Genomic DNA, 12,823 nt, shown 5'->3' with positions numbered 1-12,823 from the left:
GTGTTAACAATTTGGCCTCGCAACAGTTTTTGTATTTTCACAAGCCTAAAATGTAACGATATTAATTGAATTACAACAAGTAATATCTCCCTTAATCATTGCTTAACTATAATTTCACCTAAATTGGTCTTTTAGATTTCAACAGTTTCTATCGGTGTTACTAGTAAAACAAAGCCTTCAGATGTACAGAAAGAATTGTGCACCTCCGAGGTACAATAGTCACTGGACTATCTCACACGCCATCTCTTTGATATCTCCAAGGGCAGCAAAAACATTCAAGAGGCTTTTGCGAAAGCTGATCTAGTTTCATCTAATTTCATTAAAGATATGTAATTATCATTACCTTATCTAGGCAAGAAAATTGCATGACTTCTCGAGGTAGGTTACCCGGCTTCCTTTTTTTTTCAAACTATACGCCAGACTGGGGTTCTAGTCCCGCTCAAGCTCGTTAGTTTTTTCTGTCGCTGCAACTTTACCATCCTTGTGAGCTAAGGATAGGGGGGGGGGGTGTTGGGGGAGCCTAAGGGTGTATCTGCTGAATCATCAGCAGCCATTGCCTGGCCCTCCTTAGTCCTAGCTTGGGTGGAGAGGGGGATTGGGCGCTGATCATATGTATATATAGTCAGCCTCTTAGACATTGTCCTGCTCGATAGGGCAATGTCACTGTCCCTTGCCCATGCCATTCATGAGTGGCCTTTAAACCTTTAAAATCAATTGCTTCCCATACCATGTATATATACACCAAACACGTATCTCCTGGGATACGTTTCCTTTACAAGGAAGATATACACAGTGGTAACGTGTTCGCCTAGCATTCGCGTGGCGGCAGATCGATCCCAGTTAGGGACCGTGAGTTAAGCTGTTGACTGGGGAGGCCACTGCTGTGCTTGGACAACACCACAGTGGAGGAGGGAGGTTAGGGTTGCCTGGCTGACGTTCTGGTGAGCATCTATTCTGATGAAACTGGAACGGAAACCAGACACCTATAACATAGCTCTTGAGCTAATCACTGCCTTACACTACCAAGATCTGGCCAGAAATAAACCACAGTTTAAAGATATCCAACAAGTTTACCTAAAGCTTTGGCCAATAAAAGGAAGCTTAAGGATTATGGCGGCCGATGTGGTAACGTCCCAGACTGGGGTTCGAGTACTGCTCCAACTCGTTAGTTTCTTTGGTTGCTGCAACCTCACCATCCTTGTGAGCTAAGGATGGGGGGTTTGGGGGAGCCTATAGGTCTATCTGCTGAGTCATCAGCAGCCATTGCCTGGCCCTCCTTAGTCCTAGATTAGGTGGAGAGGGGGGTTTGAGCGTTAATCATACGCATATATGGTCAGTCTCTAGGGCATTGTCCTGCTTGCTAGGGCAATGTCATTGTCCCCTGCTTCTGCCATTCATGAGTGGCCTTTAAGCCTTTAAACAAGCACCTCCTAGATGGCAATATGAAGAAAGAGACAATTTGAAGCAAGCAAATATTTGCAATAAAGAGATTAATTTATTGAGCAAGTGGCCATGTTAAAAAGTAAATACGCTAAAAATAAATTACAAAGAAATTACTATGTGGTAGATTACTTCTCCAATGAGCAATGCATTGGTTCATTCACAAGATCATCTACATTACTTGATCCCTCCTACATGATGTTGTGACAGAAAAATTACTTTCACTATTTATAAATTCAAAGAAAATCTATATGTAACATGATTTCGTCTTTGATGATTAACATTTGATCCATAAATTATAAAGAACTTTGATAGATTTTGAAGTTTTCAGGTCTCAGAAATCCTTCCTTTTGGGAGAATTATGATTATAAGACTGATGAAGTTCAATTAAAATCTATTCGGAATGATGGGATATTTTCTTTGGGATGCATTCCACAGTCGTTTCCAGTCCACTGCAGGACAAAGGTCTCAGACATGTCCTTATTCATGTTTGGGGTTCGGATAGTTCTCATCACCACGCTGAGTAACAGCGGATTGGTGATGGTGGGAGTCATTTCTCTGAGCATTCACAGCAAACCAACATAGTACGGGCAGCCCTGACTAGTACAACTTTGCTGATCGTGGCGATATACGAGTACAAACCTCTTCACCACGTTGTGGTATGCCCACTCAGAAAGGGAGATATATATATATATATATATATATATATATATATATATATATATATATATATATATATATATATATATATATATATATAGAGAGAGAGAGAGAGAGAGAGAGAGAGAGAGAGAGAGAGAGAGAGAGAGAGAGAGAGAGAGAGATTAGTCATATCTTTCAAAGAGATGAAATTTACAATTACTTTCTCTTTGTCACTTAGGTTGATCTTGCATTTTTTAATCCATTGTTGTGCTGGAGAGAGAGAGAGAGAGAGAGAGAGAGAGAGAGAGAGAGAGAGAGAGAGAGAGAGAGAGAGAGAGAGAGAGAGAGAGAGAGAATCAAAGGCCAGGAAAAGATCCCAGCTTCCAGTGCATGTGCACGACGACAGTGTCCAACTAGCCACCAAGGCTCTTATCAAGTCCCGTGTAGGACAGTCCAAGTGCAGTGGGTGTCAGTGAAGGTTTAGTTCTCCAAAAGACTCTCTTTCCGCTGTGTCATTAGTGTTTTTTGGTGTGTTTGTGTGTTTTGACCATTAATTGAACTAAACCCTGCACTCAACTTATATTCTTTTGTGATATCAATGAATCTATAGGGGCAAGCTTAAAAGCTCAGGGACTACTTTCTTGATCGCAGCAGATGCTCATACTTGTTTACAGCTGGGTGGGCTTGAGGGCGATAGCCCACGATCTGATCCGGTTGATACCAAATATCTATTTTTGTAAACACGAACTTCTTGATTGTTTCCTTAATCATTCCTTGACCTCGCTCTAAAAAAAGATAATATATACAAGATTATAACATAATACAAATATTAACTAATTATTTCAAAATCTGAGAATACAACAGAAAAGGAAGAGAATATCCTAGAAACATTAGGTGAAAGTGTTCAAAGAAACAAAAGGGTTGAGTAAACTTGTGTGAAATATCGTGAATCATCAACAAATGAGGTTTGTTTGGTGTTAATCGTAATCGTCGTAGAAACATTTTTATCAATCATGGAAAAAGTAGACTTTTGATGGTGACAGTTAACATCGACAGGGAATGTATTACACTGAAATTACAAATAATTCTTTTATCATGTTTGCATATATGTATATATATATATATATATATATATATATATATATATATATATACACACATATATATATATACACACACACACACACACATATATATATATATATATATATATATATATATATATATATATATATATATATATATATATAAACCAGCAAATGATGAAGGAAGATGGTCCCTTGGAAAGCTCAAAATAAATATAATTTTTTATAAATTGTTGGTTTAATGATAATCTATTCATCACATATGATATATATATATATATATATATATATATATATATATATATATATATATATGAAACTAAACCCCGTTTCCTGGAGTAGGAGAGAGAGGAAGTAGTCAAACCCTGGTGATGGTGGAAGTAGGTGCACATGCGTGTGTGTGTGCATATCTATCCAAATATTTTGCAGTCATTTTGACAGATCACGTATACTAGTGTACTCTTATATAAATTTCTGTCTAAATTTCAATGTTTAAAATATTTTCCAATATAAAACTAAAAGAAAAATAGCGCCAACGTGTACCGCAATATTTCTATAGACTTGTGCTAAAAGTCCCCTTTAATATAACATTATGTAATCTGACAGGAAAACAGCTTAATCTCTCAAGCAAATGAACTAAGAAATGTCCAGAGAAATCGAGACCGGCACGAGAAATGTGAGACAATCTTTTAATAATAATTAAAACGAATTCAAAGTTATAAAATCAAAAGTACCATTCGTAATTATCAAATGTGAAGTGTCGTTTATGAGAATGAAAACAATGTAGTGTTAAATGTAGAAAATAATAACTCAAAGAAAAGGAATGTACTTTAGAAAATTCCATATCCCAAATGTTACTGTGAAGTGTCAAGTAATATCAATACGGATTTATATGTGATAAGATAAATTATAGAATAATTTTTATATTAAAAATGGTTATTAAGAAAGTCAAATGTACTTTCGTTTCTCGGATGAGACTTGATTAATCTGGAGAGTACTTCATGTACAATTAAACAACAGCAACTATCTGCAGAGCATCCATCGTGTACATTACGAAGATGCGAATCAAAGTTTATTATGCAACCACTATATTCGTGTCAACAATAGGTAATGTATTTAAAATAACATGTTATTAAAAAATTAACGTTTACTAACACTCTAATTCCTTATATGCAATTAATCAACTAAATCAATGTAAAAGTTTACAAAATGCGAAAACTGGTTGTGTTGGGTGATTTGAATGCAATAGTGTGTGATAGGTGTGGAATTGTTGGTGGGTCTCGAATTGTTGGAGCGAATGAGATTGGAAAGCCTTGAGAAAATGTACTTCATGATTTCAGAAGATTGATAAATTTGGGAAAGTTAAAATGACAGCAGAACACTGTAAATGAAACACCATGTTGATGGGTATAATTTTGGAAAGAGTAATAGCAGGAGGTCTATCTAATTATCGTTTGGTTTAGGGGAAAGTTTACATTTATAAAGTTTAAAATGGAGAAGAAAAAGTAGCATTAGATGTAATGACCACACATGAGTTTAGTGAGAAGAGAATATTCAAGAAAATAGTCTATGGTTAAAGACAGATGTGGAATGAGTCTTTTCAAGGTCATAATGTATACAAAGTACGGAAGAAATAGAAAAAACAATGAATTGTGAGAAGAGGAACTGAGAGATTCAGTGAAAGAGTGAAAAAATTACCTGCAATTGCATGGTTAAAAAAAAGACAATGTACAAGTCTACAGGAGGGTAGGTTTAGGAATTAAGAAGAAAGAAAATTATCCAAGTAATGAGAACTAAAGGGGAGGATCATAATGAACTTTGGAGAATATGAGACTATTCTAACTGGCTTAATAAACAAATAGATTGCAGAATAAAAAAAGGCAAATGTACAGATGCTGTCTGAAGAAAATATAGTTTTCGGCCATTGGGGTAAACATTTTGAAATCTATTATATGTGAATGGTACAAGATAAGCCGAGGCAAATGGAATAATAGAGAAGTGGCTGGGATAAATTTGAAAAGCAATTGATGAGTTTCCAAGTGAGATGCTGCAGACTGATGAGGGAAGTATAACTGAGAGGCTGGCCAGTGTTTGTGAGGTATGTCTGGATGGGGGAAAAGTTTCAACCTTACTAAGTTCTCCGAGCTGAGAAGATATTGTTAAGATTCTGAGGAGGATAAAATGGAGATAGATGGAACAATGAATAATGGGAGTGTATGCAAACAAACAGATGTATGATGCAGGTGCTAATTATGAAAGTTATATACAAAGTTTAAACGTAAATGATTATTATTATTGTTATCATTATTACTAGATAAGCTACAATCTTAATTGGTAAAGTAGGATGCTATAAAACCAAGGGTTCTAACATGGAAAAAAAAATAGTCCAGTGAGAAAAATGAAATAAGGAAATAGATACACTATATGTAAAGTAATGAATAAAGAATATAAAATATCTTAAAATCAGTAACGACGTAAAAATAGTTGTCACATATAAACTATGAAGGCAGACTCGTGTCAGCCTCTTCAACATAAAAACATTTGCTGCAAGTTTGAACTTCTGAAGTTTCACCAATTCAACTGCCTAACTAGGAAGATCATTCCACAATCTGGTCACAGCTGGGATAAAAATTCTAGATTACTATGATAGAGAAGGCAAGACTATTAGAACTAACTGCATACCTAATACTGCATACAGGATGGCATATTCTAAGAAGATATGAATGCAAAGGATCGTCAGAGTTATGTAGAATATTATGTAACATACATAAAGAACTAGTAACGACAGTCCCAGAGATTAATATCAAGATCCAGAATAAGAAATTTAACAGACAGGATGTTTTTGCCCAACAAGCTAAGATTAGAGTCAGCAGCTGAAGACCAGACAGGAGAACAATGTTCGAAACAAGGTAGAATGACAATTTTAAAAAATTCTTCAGAATAGATTGATGACTTGAAAATCTTGAAAGGCTTTCTCAATAAGCCAACACACGAGAAGGGAAACGCCTATAAATTATGATGACCAAGAGATCAACTCTTTTATACAAATGAAAACAATTCAAATGTAAAAGATCACTCGAATCTGCTTGAAATTTTATATGGGACATGTCTGTTTTGACGTTGTTACTGTTTTTAGAATGATTTATTGTTAATTTATTCTCATCATTTATTTATTTCCTTATTTCCTTTCCTTACTGGGCTATTTTTCCCTATTGGAGCCCCTGGGCTTATAGCATCTTGCTTTTCCAACTAGGGTTGTAGCTTGGCTAGTAATAATAATAATAATAATAATAATAATAATAATAATAATATATCTTATATGAGTATGAGACATCAGGGACAGACTTCTCGGTCTTAATCACTAAGAAACCAACAGATGATCAGACGTCCTAAGCTTTATATGGTCGATACGAACAAAGAAAAGCATTATAGTAAAATCAACTTAGATAAAAAAAACATAAAATATAATGAGGATGAACCATGGATGGTCTAGAAATTAAACTAGTAAATATTATTAGAACATTTCATGATGGAAATGAAGCGTGTAAATGACAGGAGAGATTAATTAGGTATAAAGTAGGTCATGAAACAAATGAATGTTGTTTCTCCATGGTTGTTTACTGTCCTTATGATTAAGTGATGTGTTAAGTGTGAAAATTGCATTGGACGTAATTGAAGAGTGATGGAATAAGGAAATGATTGGTGCTTGCAGGTGTTGTGGAAATGACTGATGCCTGCAGATAATGAGATAAGAAGTTATATTGATACGATGTATAAATTACAAAAAGATTGAGCGACGAATAGCGGGAAAAAATGGAAGAGCTCGATAAGTACAAATATTCGGGAGTCAATATAATGGACGAAAAAGAGGATAATGAAAGAAAATAAGGTAATGATGATCTTCAGAAGGATATTTTCAATATCATATGTGGTTAAGAAGAAACGGAATGGCAAGAAACATTGAAGTATGGGGTAAAAAAGATGAAAAGTTTAGTTATACTGAAGGGATAGGTTGGAGTATATGGGAGTAGTTCGGTTACATGGAATACGTGTTGGATAGGTCGGTGGGAAAAAACGCTTCATTCTGATAGGCAGATGCAGTGACAGAGATATTAGAATGAAAGTTTTCTACACCGTGACCTCATCCATGATTTAGCAGTTAAAAGTATGAATTTGACGGTTCTTTCCCTCTCTATTGTGTGTGTGTATATATATATATATATATATATATATATATATATATATATATATATATATATATATATATATATATATATATATTATATTTATATATATATTATATATGTATATGTATGTATATATATATATATATATATATACATATATATATATATATATATATATATATATATATATATATATATATATATATATATGTATAATATATACATATATATATATATATATAGAGAGAGAGAGAGAGAGAGAGAGAGAGAGAGAGAGAGAGAGAGAGAGAGAGAGAGAGAGAGAGAGAGAGAGAGGGAAAAAACGTTTGGTCCTGATATTGAAAATTGATTGATTGATTGATTTGAGGTTTTCTGTCCTCCTGACCTGATATTGAAAATCTGGCCGAAATTACTACAAACAAATGTACGTAAATGACACTTCAAAAGACGATCGTGTGATGGTACATCCCACCGAAAGAATATTAGTTAAATTTACTGAGAGAGAGAGAGAGAGAGAGAGAGAGAGAGAGAGAGAGAGAGAGAGAGAGAGAGAGAGAGAGAGAGAGAGAGAGAGAGAGAGATTGTAACTTCAATTAACTAGTATTTGTAAATGTTAAGAGAGAGAGAGAGAGAGAGAGAGAGAGAGAGAGAGAGAGAGAGAGAGAGAGAGAGAGAGAGAGAGAGAGAGAGAGAGAGAGATTTTAACTGCTGTTAACTGATATTTCTAAATCCTGAGAGAGAGAGAGAGAGAGAGAGAGAGAGAGAGAGAGAGATTAAGCTTTAATTCACAGTAAGTGGAATATGTTGAGGTAAACAGTATGAATTTGATGAACGATACATATCTCAAATCGTAGCAATAGTGATTGCTTTCGAGGCCAAGAGCTAATCGTGGAAGCAAACGTACAAGTAGCAACAAATGTTGACAAATGAATTTGACAGGAGGGACAGAAGTGAAGTCTGATGGCAGAAGGACTACGAAGCGTCAAGTAGGTGATGATGAATGGAGAAGTATTGATTTAAAAGCTCTAAGATAGAGACGACTGGTGAAATCCAACCGAGGTCCTTTGCGTCAATATGCGTAAGAGGAGATAATGACGACCGTGGCACAAGAGAGGAAGGAACGTCAGTGATAAACGAATACAAAAATGGGGCAGGACGTAGATAAGGAGCAGTTCCAGAAGCTGTCTGTATACGTAAACGTAAAGAATATTATAGGTAAAATGTCTAGTTTCAGTTTCAGCATCATCAGAATAGATGCTCACCAGAATGTCAGCCGGGCAAGCCAACACCCCTACTGGTACCCAACCACAGCAGTGGCTTCCCCAGTAAACAGCTTAAACTCACAGTCCCGGGCTGGGATCGATCTGCTACCATGTGAATGCTAGGCAAATACGTTACAAGAGTACTAATTGTTTAATTAGAATGGGATGTCACGAATTTTGAACGTGTCCCCTCAAGGTAATGCCAGTTTTGTAGAGGGAGATTTACTTTCCGAGTACTATCAAAGGGCCAATGAAGTATTTTTAGCGGAATACCTAGTTTCTCTCAATAAAATTGATTCAAATGCCGATAAAAAATTAACAAACATCTCTTTCTTACTCATGAATATGCCCAATAAAGACCTACAAACAGATGTATTCCTATCAAAGCCCGTATTTGCTGGAATAAAAATGAGATAGTGTAATAGGATCTTCACAGTCATCATGAAAAAAACTGCGACATTAATCTCCAATCCATGTTTTTGACTTATTCAGAACGACAGTTTATTCAAGTTTCTCCGATAATGCATATACTTTCTGTCACGTACAATGAATGAGTCTTTCTCTTTCCAATTCAAAACTGTACAAGAACTTTATAATCTAGATCAGTGGTTCCCAACCGGGGGGAAATTTGAAGCTACCAGGGGGGAAATAATTACACTACCTACTAACTAAAAAAAAGTATCAGGTGATAAAGCTAGCCCTGATATTGATACACTGGTGCACAAGAAGCAGCCTCAACCTTCTCACTAATTCAATTTTGAAGTAGAAGAATAAACAAAAGTCTTTTTATTTTGCTACTAGCCGCTCTCCATATACTGATAAACAAATAGTTACAGAGTAAAATGGATAGAAAGCGGTTAGTAACAACTAACCTCATAGCTATATGGCTATACGGTTAGTTGTTACTAACCTCTCTCTATCCATTTTACTCTGTAACTATTTGTTTATCAGTATATTTGTATAATGAAAAAGTAAATTAATAAGTCGTCACAGTGTGTTTTAACTACTCTTTCCCTCATACACAAGAAGGGAGAAATCTGGAGGGTTGCACTTGGTGCAGGGGGGAAATGACAGGAAAAAGGTTGGGAACCACTGATCTAGATTGATTATTACAGCTTCCCTTCAAAATGGGATGACCTGAACTACACCCGTTAATATTCCAAAGATGATTATCTTTATGCAATTCTTTGTATTGTTGCCCTGATAACCGGATTCTTAAAGCTGGTTAGATTCGCATAAGCTTCATAATTAACCCTTTCACAGCCATTGCCAATTTAGTCAAAATTTAAAAAACGAAACTCTATAGAAAGTTGGCATTCATTAGAAAGGTTTTGATGTGAGCTTTTCAATAAATATCAATATATATATATATATATATATATATATATATATATATATATATATATTATATATATATTTATATATATACTTATATATATATATTCATTTATATATATATATATATATATATATATATATATATATATATATATATATATATATATATATATAATAAAAGCTAGAGTTTGTTTGGTCTCGAGAGAATTGGTTACATTAGAAGTTTCATTGAAATCACCATTGGCAGTGAAAAGGGTTAAATAAGCAAGAAATACGGTGTTTCTGAACAACCTACTGCCAACACGTTAGCTTGAATAGATTACTACGAAGATAAATGAGATCTAATTTATCCATTTATTCACTATCTCCTTCCTAACATGCTTATTGGTGGGCGCATCTTCATTCCACTAGATAATACAGTGGTATCGTTGTTCGCCTAGCATCCGCATGGTAGCAGAACGATCCCAGCCCAAGACTGTGAGTTTAAGCTATTTACTGTGAGGCCACTGCTGTGGTTGGGCACCACGCTGGGGGGAGGGCTTGCCCGACTGACGTTCTGATGAGCATCTATTCTGATGAAACTGGAGCTGAAACCAGACACCTTTACCTTTACCTTTAAATTAATATGAAGTCCCTTTCTGCTTACATATTTCTAGGGGCATTTAATGAGAGAGAGAGAGAGAGAGAGAGAGAGAGAGAGAGAATGAAAGTGGGGTCATGTTCTTAAGAAAACTTCTCTAAAACTTTATGGATAAAATAACACATTACTTTTTCCAATAACAGATACTGCAATCACGAGGAAATCTGGGAGTAAAACAGACATAAAAGCTACTATGTGACACAAATCCATTATAAACCTTTCAAACAATGGAAATATTACAAAGCTAGAAATTCTAACAAAGTTATAAAACACTTAATAATGTAGCAGAACATTTACTTTCGGTATAAACCTCAGTTTTATTCGGTTTTGATATCTCAATTGAGAACTTTGCTGTTCACAGGAATTAATCATCATCATCATCTCCTCTCTCTTGAGCTTTTAATTCAATACTCCCCCTCATCATCTCCCACTTCACGCTTCATAGTTCTCAGCCATGTAGGCCCGTGTCTTCCAACTCTTCTACTGCCTTGTGGAGCCCAGTTAAACATTTAATGAACCAATCACTCTTGGGGAGTGGGAAGAACATGTCCAAACCATCTCCATCTAGCACTCACCATGATCTCATCCACTTACGGCACTCGAGTAATCTCTCTTATAGTTTCATTTCCAATCCTGTCCTGTCATTCTACTTTAAATCCTCACTCCTAATATTTATGATTTGAAGCTTTGATATATTTTCATCCAAAATTTGTATCAAGTCATATCGAAATTACCAACTTGCATAATTAGAAATGTCTTACCATTTATCATAGTTTTATCTTTTAAATGTTATCATAAACTTCAGTTATTGAATTAGCGCTGACAGACTCTCTTCATTTGGCTATAATGTTTTAGGCCTTTTAAAGTTTGTCTTAATACTTTAGCATTATCTATAATTCCATATCCTTGAACTCAAATTCAACTGAACCGTAATAAGAATAATAGTCTATGATTCATATATACTGACAGTCTTTCTTTCCTCATTTTCTCTGTAGTGTTTTCTGGCTGACAGAGTTTGTCTAAGAACTTTAGCATTATCTATAACTCTGTACGGTATATTTAAACTCAAATTCAAATGCACCGTAATTCAAATAATAATCTATGATTTCAATAAACTGACAGTCTTCCTTTCTTAATATTTCTATAGTGTTTTAGGGCTTTCGACGTTTTTCGAAAAACTTGAGCATCATCTATAACTCTATAACTTTCAACTCAAACTCAAATGCACCGTAATTAAAATAATAGTCTATGACTTCTATAAACAGTGTCTTTCTTTCTTCATTTTCTGTAGTGTTTTATGGCTTTCAAAGTTTGTATAAGAACGTAAGCATTGTCTATAACTGCATATCCTTCAACTCAAACTCAAATGCACCGTAATTAAAATAATAGTCAAAGACTTCTATAAACAGTGTCTTTCTTTCTTCATTTTCTGTAGTGTTTTATGGCTTTCAAAGTCTGTATTAGAACGTAAGCATTGTCTATAACTGCATATCCTTCAACTCAAATTCAAATTCAAATCAAAATAATTGTCTATGACTTCTATAAGCAGATCACTTTAAAAGTACCATTTTACTTCCTGCAACAATACCCTACCATTCCTCACCACAGGAATTCTGACAGCGTGTGAGGATGGCTGGATCAAGTTCCAAGAACGCTGCTACTTCTACTCTAGATCCAACGGCGCCCCAAAGAGAAATGACGAGAATAAGGAAGTCGGCGTAACTATAAGACCTTCTAGTGAAGCCTTTCTGTCCTATGAGCACCAAGAGACCAAGAGTTCCAGAGAAGCACAGCGTGAATGCCATAGGAAGGGAGCTCAACTTGCCACCTTGTCTGATAAAGATGGCGTGGACTTCGTTTTTACGTTAATTGCAGATCATAAAGGTAAGTCTACAAAATCCATAATCACTACTATTGCGAATCTCTCTATGTGGTCATTTTTATCATAATTATTTCTCAATTATTACCAATAAAATAATTAACCTCATTGCCATTTCTAATACTTTCTAATACGTATAGAATCTTTCAAGCTTAAGCCATGTAATTCAATTTGAGATTCTCTATATTCATATCTCTTTGGTCTACCTAAAAATACCAAACAGTGCCATATTCCTAATAATTTTGTCTCCTTTCCTGTTATAATTGATAACACCAAGTGCATTACAGCTTACAAGAGACCAATGTCTGTAATTCATCAGTGGTAACTTTGCCTACATCGTAAGGGTAGAA

Source organism: Palaemon carinicauda, chromosome 2 (assembly GCF_036898095.1).
Source record: "Palaemon carinicauda isolate YSFRI2023 chromosome 2, ASM3689809v2, whole genome shotgun sequence".
Taxonomy (NCBI): Eukaryota; Metazoa; Arthropoda; class Malacostraca; order Decapoda; family Palaemonidae; genus Palaemon; species Palaemon carinicauda.
The sequence above is the reverse complement of the archived record's forward strand: the minus strand, read 5'-3'. Positions refer to the sequence as shown.